Source organism: Carassius auratus, chromosome 15 (assembly GCF_003368295.1).
Source record: "Carassius auratus strain Wakin chromosome 15, ASM336829v1, whole genome shotgun sequence".
In the NCBI taxonomy this organism is placed as follows: Eukaryota; Metazoa; Chordata; class Actinopteri; order Cypriniformes; family Cyprinidae; genus Carassius; species Carassius auratus.
In genome coordinates this window covers 24,512,962-24,526,896 of record NC_039257.1, presented here as the reverse complement: position 1 = coordinate 24,526,896, position 13,935 = coordinate 24,512,962, and the positions used below count along the sequence as shown (strand labels likewise).

General features: G+C 36.4%; 1 protein-coding gene and 1 long non-coding RNA gene across 4 annotated transcripts in view; one reads left to right on the top strand and one right to left on the bottom strand.

Moving 5' to 3' along the window:
- The window catches only part of LOC113115415 (tyrosine-protein kinase receptor UFO-like), a 1,029,470-nt gene that overhangs the window by 116,376 nt on the left and 899,159 nt on the right, over nucleotides 1–13,935 (bottom strand). The gene's annotated exons all lie outside the window — the stretch shown is intronic.
- Nucleotides 1–13,935, top strand: part of LOC113115449 (uncharacterized) — a 52,132-nt gene that overhangs the window by 23,880 nt on the left and 14,317 nt on the right. For both annotated transcript variants that reach the window (XR_003293885.1, XR_003293886.1), the window contains exon 2: nucleotides 7,657–7,693. This is a non-coding gene — a long non-coding RNA (uncharacterized LOC113115449). The remainder of the gene's footprint in view (nucleotides 1–7,656; nucleotides 7,694–13,935) is intronic.

Sequence of the window (13,935 nt, the reverse complement as noted above, 5' to 3'; positions counted from 1 at the left end):
CTGCACAATAATGCATCTGTTGAGCGCTGGACTCTGAGAGCTTGATCTCTGCTTTTACATTTGAACTTTTCATTCAAAGAAATGAAGTTCTACTCATCTTGGCCATGTCAAGTAATCTGATGAAATGATGGAGATAGAGTAATTTAAAAAATAAATTAATAAATAAATAAAAAGCATAATGGGTTTATTTGAAACTCGATTACAAATGAGTGTTGATTTGCTGCTTGGGCTTTAATTAATTCTGTCGTACCTGTTCAGAGGACAAGATGACAGACAGAGAGATGGAGAACAGGAGCTTTCAGAAGAGAAGGATAATAACACAAGGAGACGATGTAGCGGGAATAAACACACACACACACACACACACACCTGCCAGTCAAGGCCTCTTGTATTTGACGGATTGGTCAGACATTTGGCACTATTGACATGAGAGCAAATGGCTGGCATTGCATCGAGCTCTGTTTACACTTTGACTTGTTTGTCCTCTTTTACTTAATTAAGTCGAGATAAATAATGACCTCTTTACGGGAAGCCATTGAGAAGGAACATTTTTTTCCCGTCCTCCATGCTGACTCTTCATTCATTGACCGATTTCTTCTTTATTAGCTCTCTTTGTTTTTTTGGTTCGCTCTCTCTCTTTGCCTTTTATGTCAGCTTTCAGTTTTGAAGGTGAAGTTTGAACTGCGGTACCTGTTTACATTTTGGTTTCAGTTTGATTCAGTTTGGATAATTTGGAAGAGCTTTCATTTACTCACCTTTATGTCATCATAAATCTGTATTCCCTCTTGTTTTTTAGAAGGGTTAGTTTAGTAGAATATTCACGATTATCTTTCTATAATATGCAAGTATACAGCAGTCCAAATACCTGAAATCTTCCTCTCTAGCTTTCTCAAATCTTATTTGTGTGTACTTGCTTGACAAAAGGAAGGATTTTTAGTAAAAATGGCTTAAATTTTTCTGAAATCTAAAAACACATTTATCGAAACAGTAACCACAAACTCTTTTGTGCAAATACACAACAAATATAAAAAGTGTGTGTGTGTGTGTGTGTGTGTATTAGAAAATATATACGTTAGAAAATATATAAAAATGTGGCTCTAATATATATATATATATATATATATATATATATATATATATATATATATATATATATATATATATATTATAACTTGAATTAAGGAATTAAACTTGGTAGTTATGGCTATCTGAAGTTGGCTGATAGCTGTGATTTTCCCGGATGGAATTTTGAGAACTTTCACTTCTACTTAACGATCGCAGTCTGTCAGGAACACTATACTACATCATTACACAAACAGACTAATGTTAGCCTGAAGAACAAAGTTGTCCATTATTTATCATGATGGGCATAGTCTCTGAACTTTTGATCACCCTTTGTACGTTTAGAGGGCATGAATAGTGTACCTTGTAGTTTACATTTAGAAAGCGAGCACAGCACAAGTGTTGATGTAATATGTTCATGTGCATGTAACAGACTGTCATTGGACTCCTCCCCTTTAGTAACTGCATCATCTGATCCCTCATCTCTGGATGTGAACTGGTCCATTATAACATCGTTTAGGTCACCAAGATTGAGCAGATTGAGATTGAGCAAGACTGTTTAAATGAGCAGCTACTTCAGACTGTTGTTTTCTTGCACTCTGCCATCTGATGGTTTTCCAAGATCACATCACATATACTGTGTGTGTGTGTGTGTGTGTGTGTATGTATGTATGTATGTGTGTGTGTGTGTGTGTGTGTGTGTGTGTGTGTGTGTGTGTGTGTGTGTGTATATATATATATATATATATATATATATATATATATATATATATACGGTACAGACCAAAAGTTTGGTACACCTTTATTTATCTTTATTTTCATGACTATGAATATTGTAGATTCACACTGACCACACCCCTAAATGCATTGACGCAACTGCCATTTGATTGGTTGATTAAATAATTGCATTAATGAGAAATTGATCCGGTGTTCCTAACAATCATTATATATCATTACCATTATATATCATTATGTTGTGTTGCGACAAAATACAGTCGATTTCTAATTTTGTCATGTCATGACTGATATAATAAGCATGCGTTCTGGGTCACAGTGCGGCCGGAATAAACGCCAGCAGTGACTGAGTGGCTGCGATCAGCTCCAGTGGCAGTAACACAGGCTTTAATGCTCTGCAGACATGTGCCGTTATGCGTCTTTAACATCACTGAATCTGCTGTTAAAATTGAACCATCCATTCATTATATCATGGTGTAAAGCTAAGAATTAGCATCATTGTAATGTGACGATCATATATTGGTGCGGGCGGATAATTTGAAGCAGCGGACTCAATCAAGTTTGAGCTCACCCGCGCATCTCTACACTACACTGACCTGGGTCAATCAATGAAGCACTGGAGTAGCTGGACATACATAGCAATTACACAATTCAGAAGCATTTAATCTGTGTTATATGTTCCATAAAATAAAAAAAATCACATCGGCGGCATATTCATATCGGCAACAGGCTCATATCGGCAATAATATCGGCTGTAGTATATGTATGACATTAAATTAGAATATATGTACATTAAATATTTTAGTATATATATATATATATATATATATATATATATATATATATATATATATATATATATATATATATATATATATATATATATATTAGTGCTGTCAATCGATTAAAAAAAAATAACTAATTAATCGCACAATTTTTTAAAATTAATCGCGATTAATCGCAATTAAAAGACTGAAACTTTTTGGATATGTAAATGTAAAATGTAAATAATTAATGTAAACTCAAGACAAAGAAACTATTTAAATTCAAAATATGATTGTTTATTGGAATTTTTGTTTAACTTGTAACACAGATTTTCTCATGTAAACAACATACCTGCAATAAACCATCAATATCCTCCAAATTAACTGTTGGCTTGAAAGCCATATTTATTACAGAAATAAAAACACAGGCATGTAAGTACCATTTGAATTTCAAAACAATCAATGCCAATAAAAAAAAAATGATTTCTGTTATGTTGAATTCTAAGTGGACTGCAAAAAAATTCCAAAGTATAGTCATTGCCAGTGCTTTAAGTGGGCCAGTACGCACAAGCACTCAGTACCGCCACTTCCAAATATAGCTCTTGAGCTTACCGCCACCTCTCCGTGCGCCCAGAACGTGCTTGTAGCGTACCGGTACGCTCATTTGGACATCTGTTTTAAAAGAGGTTTTAATCTTTTACCTGCACTGCCGATTTTCAGAGCGCCCTTCACAATGCAAGCTTCCTAATTCATCCCACCCAGAGCAGAAACTACATTACCCATTCACCCTTAAGTTATACAAGTGAATAGCGGATGTGTCGCTTTCCCACTGTTAAGTGTCAACAACTCAACGTGGCCGGAGAAGGTGTGTGAAACTCGTTGTGAGTTATACTAAAGCAAAATCTTGAGTATTTATTGTCTGATAAACATTAAAAACTGTCTGCGGAGGTTGAGTCGTCCTGCAGCCCCCGCTGGCTGCTCATTGGCTGCAGCATCTTTTTTCTAAGTTCTAAAAAAATACCGTAGACGGCAAGGCACCAATTTAGATATTCATTTATCTAATTAATCTATAGCCTATGCACAAAGACAATATGATCTTTTTGTCCCCTTTTTGTTTTAAAGCTTGATGAAGAGAGAGAGCGCAAGTTGCTGCAGCTGAGGAGGACAGTGATGCACGCGTACAGGAGTGATTGACAGTTCGCGGCACTGTGTACAAAAAATACTCCGCTACACAATTATTTCATTATTTTCGTTTAAGCTTATTAACGTTAGCGTTACAGAAAGGTCTGATTTACGCACTGTTACAGTCATTGTTTTTTTTGTTTTTTTTTTTAAACAATGACATTTGAGTTCATGATTTTAATGTTGCTGTTTCTTGTGGCAGATTGAAGAGTAATCCGGCAGAGTTTTATACTGAAACTTTCCGTCTAAAAGTCTTTCCTTGGTCTTATCCATATTTCTTTGCACGTTGAACACACATAGGCCACAACTGGAAATAAAAAAAACTGCAACCGCGTTAATTGCGTTATTTTTTTTTTACGCGTTAAATATTTCAAATTAATCGAATGCGTTAACGCGCTAATTTTGACAGCACTAATATATATATATCAGGGATGGAAATTAACTTTTTTAACCGACAATGTGTAACTGCATGTGAAAATTAATACTACAAGAATACTTAACTACTACCCTTGCCATCTCGGCTCGCAAACTTTTATGCCATCGACAAACGAATGCCCAGTGTTTTTAATACATCGTTTTTACGCGTCTCGTCATGCCAGAGCTGTCAAGCGTGTGTAGCGATACAATGTTGTTTCTATAAACAAAAATGAACAACTTAACAACTTACTAGCCAACAGAGCTAACTTCTGAAAAAGTACTTGAAGACTGGAAATAAAAAGCACCCCCCAGACAGCAGTTATTACACACGTGACCAATAATACTGTTTGTTAGTTTGCTTATTATGCCGTTAAAAACAATAAGATAAACACAAACGGTCCATATAATCTAAAATGTTGCAGAATGCTGGAGGAGAATGAACTTACTGGGGTTTGAGAGACGTGACAGTAATACGGAAATTTGTGGGCGATAACAAATTCAGCTTCTCACACGATCTTGTATAACATGAGCGCGTGCTATATAACATACTGTAAATAACCAACAAATATATCACTCCGCCGGCGGCACTAACTTCAGCTGCAAACACTGTACTGGGAACAACACCATTGTTTCGAGCCCGGTTTACACCGCCTTTCTCCACGGAGCTGCTTCGGGTGATATTACACTTTATTGCGTGTTGTACACACACCAGGGATGGAAATTTACTTTTTTGTCAACCGGCCGGGTGAAACAGTATGCTATTTTTATTTACCCAACAAAGTGGCCTGTAGGTGAAGCAAGTTTACCCGGCACAACACAAAATCACCAGCATTTGGCTGGTGGCGGGTGCTAATTTCCATCACTGATATATACACACACACACACACACATACACACACAAGTTAAACAAATAATTAATATACACAGACACACATAATGCATGCGTGTGTGTGTGTATTTTACTATATATATATATATATATATATATTCCTTTAGCTCAAGTGGTAGAGCATTGTGTTTGCAAGCGCAAGGTTGGGGGTTTGAATCCCAGGGAACACATGTTTGGAAAAATGGTTAGCCTGAATGCAATGTAAGTCCCTTTGGATAAAAGCGTCTGCTAAATGCATAATAAAAATGCATTTAAATTTTTATTTTATTTTATATATAATATTTTTCTAGTGTATGACAAGCCCCCTCCCCTCGGGTATTTTGAGCAGTAGGATTGTATAAAATTATTAAATATAAGAGTCTATCAGTTAAAATTTCAAAATAAACCTTCATCGATCAGTGCTTTTTTTAACTTTTACTTTTTATGTACTTAAGTACATGTAAAATCTAATACTTTTGTATTTTTACTCAAGTAAAATTTTAAAAGGCGTACTTAAAATTCCTAAAGTAATATTTTATAAGGGTACCTCTACTTTTGTTCAGGTACTTGATTTGTGTACTTTGGCCACCACAGGTTAAGTGTCTTTTGACAGCGACCTTATACCACATTTAATAACCTCGAGGATGCATGTTAGTATCATCAAGTCCACATTTTAGTATTTAAATGCTACATTTTTCTATTTTCTGAAAGGATACCAGCCCAATGAGAGCTTTCTAAGTGTAGAATGTGTTGATTTCTGTTCAAATAACAGCACATAACATGTCTGACACAGAAGCATGCAGAAGTGTTGTTATTAAGCAGTGTTTTGGCTGGAGTTGGTTTATATTGAATGAGGTCATTTTAAGCTGATCCACAGACATCATAGCTCAAGGTCAACACTCATCTTGTTTCATCTTCCGCCACTGTCCATTAAAACAATATAAAATGCTTCACGACACGCATCTCTCTCGCACAAACTGTAAACCAGCCAAACAACCCCTGACACATTTTCAATATTATTACATTAAACCGAGTTTGATTGATAATGTAATATTGGGCTAAGGCAAAACATCAATCATGGCAAGTATATTAATTATTTAATATTGCAGTGTAATGCAGGAATCGATGCGAGTGTGTTCAGGGAGGAACGAGAGGGATGAAATCTGTGCTCCCCGCAGACCTGGAGGAAATGGACAGATAAAAAATAGAAAGATGTAGCTTAAAAAAATGAAAAGGTGAAGATGTACCAGTTCAATAAAAATTTATATTCATTTGCCGATAATGTCTTCCTGTGTCTGCACTCAGCAGTGCTGGGATTTGGTTTGAAGGCTCTAATTGAATTAGGACGCTTTTTTTCTGCACAGACGTGTGCCAAAGAGAGACAGATACAATTAGAAGAATACAGTAATTTAGCCATAGACAGGGGAAGCCGCTAAATAACCAAAAAAAAAAGAGAGAGAGAGATGGAGGGAGGGTGCAAATGTAATAAGCGCTTGTGAAATTGAATAAGTGATTATAAAAAGAAAACAGAATTAGTGTGATGAGAGGAAAGGAAAGAAAAGAGCGATTGTCTCTTTCGTGAGGAATGGTTTACGTCTAATTGTTCTTCATTAAAGGATTACAGCTCTCTGTCACCACCGTAACTTATTTTTAGCCAGCGCTCAAACACATTTCTGCTGCATTAGTGTTACATTACAATATCTGTTAGCTTGCGCTGGTCTTGCTGTGTTAAGGTGGAAATGGTCACCCAGAAAAGCCATCATCAGAAAGACTTTTAGTAGTAAAAGGAAGCTGGGTAAAGAGAGATGGATGGATGGAAGGGTCTGTGGAGGGGAGAGGGGTGGAGTGGGTTTCACATGGGATTTTGTGTCCTTGATTACTGGAGTCATTTCTGAGCTGCCAAGGGCTAGTTAACATCATGTTTCCTAAGCATGCTTCTTTGTCAAACACACACACACACACAGTGCTTGCCACGGTGTCATCTTTGTATCTTTTTTTACCCTTTATATATTTAATACGTTTCATGAAATAATTAAAAACAGTTTTTAGCTGGTAAAAATACTAGTGGCCTAAGACTTTTGCACAGTACTGTATATGGGTATATATGACATGGTTGTTTGAGACATGAAAAGCTACACATTGCATCAGATACGGTTAAAATAATTGTTGCCGAGCATACAACAAGTCAGAAACATTTTAACCACAGCACTAATATTTCAATTTTAAATCATACATATTTGCTTATTTAAATCCAGGTGGCTTTTTTTTTTGGAACATGGGTAATGAATTAATGAGACAGTGAATGGTTATTTAATGTAAACACACCCACACAGCATCTGTGTGTATCATTATTCTCACGAGGACCAGCTGTCTTTAACCAGTGGCATTTCTGATTTCCTCTCGAACTCTCTCCACTTGTAATTGTTTTAATGGAAAGTAAAAGCCCTTTTGAAATTTCCTGCTCTCATGGATCCCAGAGAGCATGAATTGATAAATACAGTAAATCTGTTAAGTACAGTGAATATGGGTGATCTGTGAGAGGAGGAGAAAGAGTGGGAGCTCAGGGTGACAAGACGCTTGCTGTCTTTGCGTTATTTACAGTGGAGCAAATTTGTTCTTGTGTTGCAGGGAAACAGGGAACATCAAAGCTGGATTAGAACATCTGGTAAGTTCTGCTTCTTCCCCCCCTTCAGTGTTTTCTCAATCTTTGATATCTGCATCCAAAATGAATGTTCAGCAATTGGCTTTGAATAGCTTGAGCTGTCAGACAGACTCAGAGGTCTCTATAACTCCCACACCATCGCCTGGGTTTTCATGTCAGTCTCTCTTTCGTTGTCCCCTTCCGTTTTTTTATTTTATTTTTGCTTTTGTCTTTTTCGCTAAAAGGTGTTGTTAAATAATTTCTTTCCCCTGTAAGGATGAAGTTTGTGTGTTCTGTAAATGTTTTTGAGTCAGTAGGGCGATTCAGAAAATGGATTCAGCAGTGGAGCGTGAGTTTGTTTTGATCTGTATCCTCAAGCTGTTCAGTTGCCAGTTGAACGTTCATTCGTCGTACGGCTAACAGACTCATGTCAGGCACACGTTACCTGGAAAGATCACAGTTTCTTCCCTTTTCTACCTTCCTGCCTCCATCTCTATGGATGTAGGGCACGCTGTTGGCCCTTAAAATGAGCCCTAGGGAGTGTTTAAAAATGTAACGTCCAACATTTCCTGGGTTTTCTGCAGCCTTTCTAATCCAGGGTCAGAGTGCCATGCACTGGAGTTAAAGGGCTGCTTTTCTCCTTCTGGGTGGAACCGAGTTTCCATTTCTGCTGTTTTTTTTCTGTGGGATGAATAATGGAGAGAGGTCACAGCGGGGTCCTGACTCTCTGAATGTACACTCACCTCCCTCAGCTCCACACCCTGAATATTAAACGCAGGTCTGGCCCTTTAAGGGTCACTCAACACACCTGACCTTAATCCTTATCAATTATCATGCTTATTTTCTCAAATCAAATCTTTATCACATATTCCTGCTCATTCCTTCTCAAGATCTCTACTGCTAAGAAACCCTCACATTAGTGCTTATGACACATCAGAAGTTGATTATTCTTAAAAACATGAGGCAACCAGATTCAGTTTACATTTTTGGACTGGTCTATGTTTTCACTGTCAAACCAAAAATTGCATGTTGACCTGTTACATTGAAAACGTTCAAAAACTCGATTGAATTATCTGACATTGTTAATTTAGTTGAACCAACTGAACAAAATCAATGCATCCTCAACAAAAATTGAGGTTTGACCTTTTACAGTCTTCATCAAACACAGCACCAAACCATGTGTGTATTGAAAGTGTGAATCTCACAGAATACACAACCCCACAGAACACTAATCACCCCAATGGTGACTTCACATAACCTTTACAACAAAATATGATAATAAAAACTACATATAGCCAAGACATTTATGATTCATGAATAACATATTTATGTTATCATAAGACGCCAATTCTTTGCTAAAATGCTAATTATTCAAGTGTGTCTTCAGTGAACAAAATGAGCAGCACACCAGCCTGTACTTGTCCAAACTAAAGGCTCAAAAACAACTTTATGCAACTTTTTCTACATTTAATAATTCAATGAACCTTAAAAATAACTTTTTAATAATAATAGCTTATTAACAATCCACAACATTTATTTTTTAAAACATGTTTTGTGCCAGCTGTTATAAAAAAAAAAAAAAAAAAAGTTTAGGTCAGTGGAATATAACTGCATTATTTCATTACATTATTATTGCCATCATTATTGTTTTATTTATATTTGGAATTATAGACTAAACTAGAGATGCATTGATCCAATACGGATTATCAATTTTGGTTACGATACTGAGGTTTACTGCCGGATCGGGTATCGGTCAGACGAGACCATTCCAAATCCAGTATTGTTCGTATGCTATTCTGTGTTATTGTTAAGCCCCACAAAAGGCACAAAATCATTATGAAGGACCATAAAGTCCAGGTCCAAGTGTTCTGAAGTCGTTCCATAGTTTAATGTTAGGCACAGATGAATGTTTAAGTCAAGTTCATGTAACTTTTCTCTCCTCTGCGGCTGTCTGCCATACTCTATTCAGTATTTAAACTGTATAATGTAAGACAATTAAATTCTCTCCAAGAGTGCACAATAACTGAAATGTAAAACTGTTGAAAGAAAAGGCTCATTAAACTATCACACAGATTTAAGACACTACGCATCAATATCTCTTTCCTTTGTGCTTAAAACGTGTCTATGCTTAGCTCTATGTTGCTTCAAGTGCATCAATCTGCACACGGGATGCATATAAGTGCATTGTCCCGCTCTGTATTGGAGCTTTTTGTAGTCTAATACTTTTGTAGAATGAAAGATTATTTATATCATTTGCCTTTAATAATCGAATGTATAGGACTCCTATCTCATATGTTGCTTTCTCATTACTGTGCTATACATTTTTAATGAAATGTCTTTTAATTTTATAGTACAATTTTATATATAAATAAATCTACTTGTTTTCATGAATGTACAATTACAACAATACAAACAGCAATGCGTAACATTTTACCAGATTTAGTTCTACACCTATTTACATTTATTTGTTGCCCACTGAATTTCTTTCATATAAAAAAATTGGGTGCTCATGTTTTTTGAGAATAACTTTTGCTGCTTAATTAACAACTTACCTAGTTTATAATAGTATTTTTGTCATAAATTATGATTATATATTTTTTCATTTTTTATTTTTCATTAAAATGAAGTCTGTATTTAGCAGATTGTGTTTAACACACAAAAGAGTGACGTTTAGGTCAACACACAGAAGTATATAAATGGTATCGTTGTATCCCTAGACTAAAGCGTGATATCTTTCCAGTCACATGACTTAGTATGACTTAGTTGAGTATCCTGTTAACCATACCACCGGTATGGCACCATTTCCAGAGAATGAAGCACTTTTTATTCATTTTGACTGTGTGTCGCAGGTTAATGTGTAATTAACTCATCTTCATTAGGATAGAGAGATGGACAGATGTAGAGGGAACAGAGCATGAAAGGAAAGATAGAGCAAGGCTGATGGAAAGAGAGATTTGACAGAGGAGCGAGTGAAAGGGGAGGAGAGTTTATGAGCGCATGCATTGATCTACAGCTGTATAAAAGCACAGTGAATTATTGAAAAGAAGATTACATGCATAACCCTCTTGAATCAATATGTCTGTTTGAAAAGAGTCTCTCTACATGACCAATCCTGTGTGTCAAGTTAATAAATACATATTTAAATTAAGTAATAAAAAATAGATATATCTTAAATGGTATAATGTATGTCTTAATTATTTTAATATGTGATATTGTTTTTTGGGGGATAGAAAAACAGGACTTGCAAACATCGGATTAAATTAAAATTTATGTTAATATTGCACATTTCAAAATGAAAATGTGGCTCTGTTCTGCAGGTTTGCTGTTTCAGAGCAGTTCCTATTCGCAGTCAATACATACTGAACATTTATGATCTACTACTGATGAATTATGACAACGGATATTTGGTGGTGATTATATTATAATGTGTCCTAATCTCACACGTTTTGAAATGAGCAACCAATGATAGTGAAGCAGAGACACTTCAACATAAGAGTCTATTTGCCTATTTAGGGCTTGTTTATTATTAAAGGTCCCACCATATTTTTTTCCTTGTTATTATTGGTATTTTTTTTTTTATTACAGAATAAACATTCTCTGTCATTTAATTGAAAGTAAAATATTCTAGCTTCTGTATGAATATACATAAATTAAATACTTTTGCTTTTAAATGTCTTATTATATTTTTATTATGGGAAAACAAAACAAATGCAAATTAGAAAAATCTCATTATCCAGTGTCTGCACTTTTTCTCTCCACAAGTTATGACCGATTAAAAAAAAAAGTTTCTGTTCTCGTTTAAAAGAGTAGAGTGTACTTGTTAAGCCTCTCACACTATGCTGATAGTGAAATTTACATGCTGTATGCTTAACTGTGGGGTATTTGTAAAAACTGAAGTATAATTTGGGCTTCACATGACAAAAACGCTGTGTTACTATCTTTAAAGCGCTGCTAATTCTATTCAGACTATTTAGATAAACACAGTGCAATGGTCTGAAAAAAAAATCTGTATCATTATTATTATTATTATTTTATAGTGCCATGGACTTTGCATATTACAGCTTTAAAATGTTAAATGTGTTTAAATTGGCATTTCCACCATTGGATGTAATTTGAGATTTGATTGTCTGTCATACGTGTACACTATGTTATTCTTAGTCGATTAATTTGATCAGCTAAAGTTTACAGCAGTAGTTGGACTTTATTTGTGCATTAAATGCGATGAGGTCGTAGTTCCAGTAAAACATGCAGACATGTTTCGTATTCAGATCTATGATTCCTGAAAATTTGAATATGTGAAAATTGCATCTGGGAAATTTATAGTGGACTTTATAAAAGCTGGAAGATTGCGTCCGCTCGTCAGACAGCAGGTGCTGCAGTATTTTATCAAGATTTGTGTCGATGAACAGTAAGTCTACTCCCCCTGTATTCCTCCCCGAAATACATTTACATTCACCCTGCGAATATGATCCATAAACAGCCCTCTTCAGATCTACCAGTGTTAAAAGACGGAAAACTTTACAAAGTCTAGACGAAGGCAACTTTATAACCTTAAAAGTAGCTACTTCTAAACTTGCGTTCCCAAAATATCCAGTTATCAAAACTGAGCTGTTTCTCCACAACATTTTCAAGAAAATTTGTATCTTCTTAGTTTTGCCGAATGGCGAACACAGTTTAGATGGCAAATCACATTTAACCTTATTTTTTTGTGGGACCATTATGGTTATGATTATTAGCTTTTGTGTGAAAAAAACTGAGTATTTTTATTTGTTTTTCAGTGTATTTTTGGTTTATTGCTTTACTGATCTCAACAATTTTTCTTCATTATAGAGGCCTGAATCTAGCTAGACCAGATGTACAGCTAACTAATCAGTAAAAAAACAAAAAAAAAACACCCTCTTACTACTGTAGTATGTATGAATGTTCTGTGTTGGGACCTTCTGTCGTAATCTCATGTCCATCAGATTTAAAAATGCAAAAATGATATGTAAAACTGATTTTCCCCATGGGTTTTAGCTTTTGAGGCCTTGTTTATTTGTAATGAATTATTTACGATTCATATTAGCACCAACGATTGCGAGAAACAGCTCTGTTTTGGCTCCAGATCTTTGGCTGCTTAATAATAGATTTATCCCATAACATCATCAAAAGCACCTGTCTTCCTCGAACTGAACGAGGGAAGATCAGGGCTTTAGAAATCAATGGAGCGGGCTCCAGCGCTCGTCCCAGTCCACTCCGGCTCTCTTCCTCTCGCCGTGTTTGCCAGTAATTTGATTGTGGGATAAAGAGGTGATCTGACAACACCTCACCGAGTGTCAGCTAAATGAAAGCCGAGGAGCTGCGCGAGGATAATTTGCAAGCAGATTTACATGCTTATTACACTAATGATTTCATCAGATTGGAGGTGTCTGCGAGTCTGCCACGGGCCTCCGTCTCCCTGCGTTTGTGAAATAAGCCGCCCGGCTAAATGATGGAGTCGTCAGGCTGACCTTTAACCTGACGCCTGCCCAGACATAATTGCATGTCATACTGATAGAGGGGACGGCCACGGCTTTCATATCCCGCCGCTTTATCTCTCTCTCTCCATTAAGATTCGTTCCTCTTTGCATAGATCTCACAACAGAACAAAAACAACAAAGAAGTATCACATCTCCATTTCCAAACGATGGTGTCGGATTTAGCGCAAGGTCCTGGCGTATATATATCACGCCGGGCGAACTGGTCCCTTACTGTATACGCATTATCTAAATGGTATCTCTGAATGTCAAGGGCATAAAGGAAATTAAATCGGAAAGTGCAGATAGAGCAACGGCGATTTTATCTCCTGATGATTGCAGTTTTGATAGGTATTCCAGTGAATTTCATTTTCTCCGGATGGCGAGGAGATGAGTTAGCCGCCACATTTGTTCATTTTTCTACTACATGATTTATGTGAGTTGAGTGTGAGCCCAATGCCCAGCCCGCTCTGGCTTGAACACACACACACACACACACACACTAATACACGTGCATGTCAAAAAAGTATATTAATACAATTGCCTTCCATTTTGGCCTGAGTCTTCTCTCTCTCTCTCTGTGTGTGTGTGTGTGTGTGTGTGTGTGTGTGCGTGAGTGCATGTGTGTGTGTGTGTGTGTGTGTGTGTGTGTGTGTGTGTGCGCGTGCAGGGGGAGGGAGGGTGTGTTTGTGTGAATTGCGCGGTTGAAGGCGAGGACCGCCGCGGTTAAACCTCTGTCATCACTCACCCTTGTTTACATTCTAAATGCGT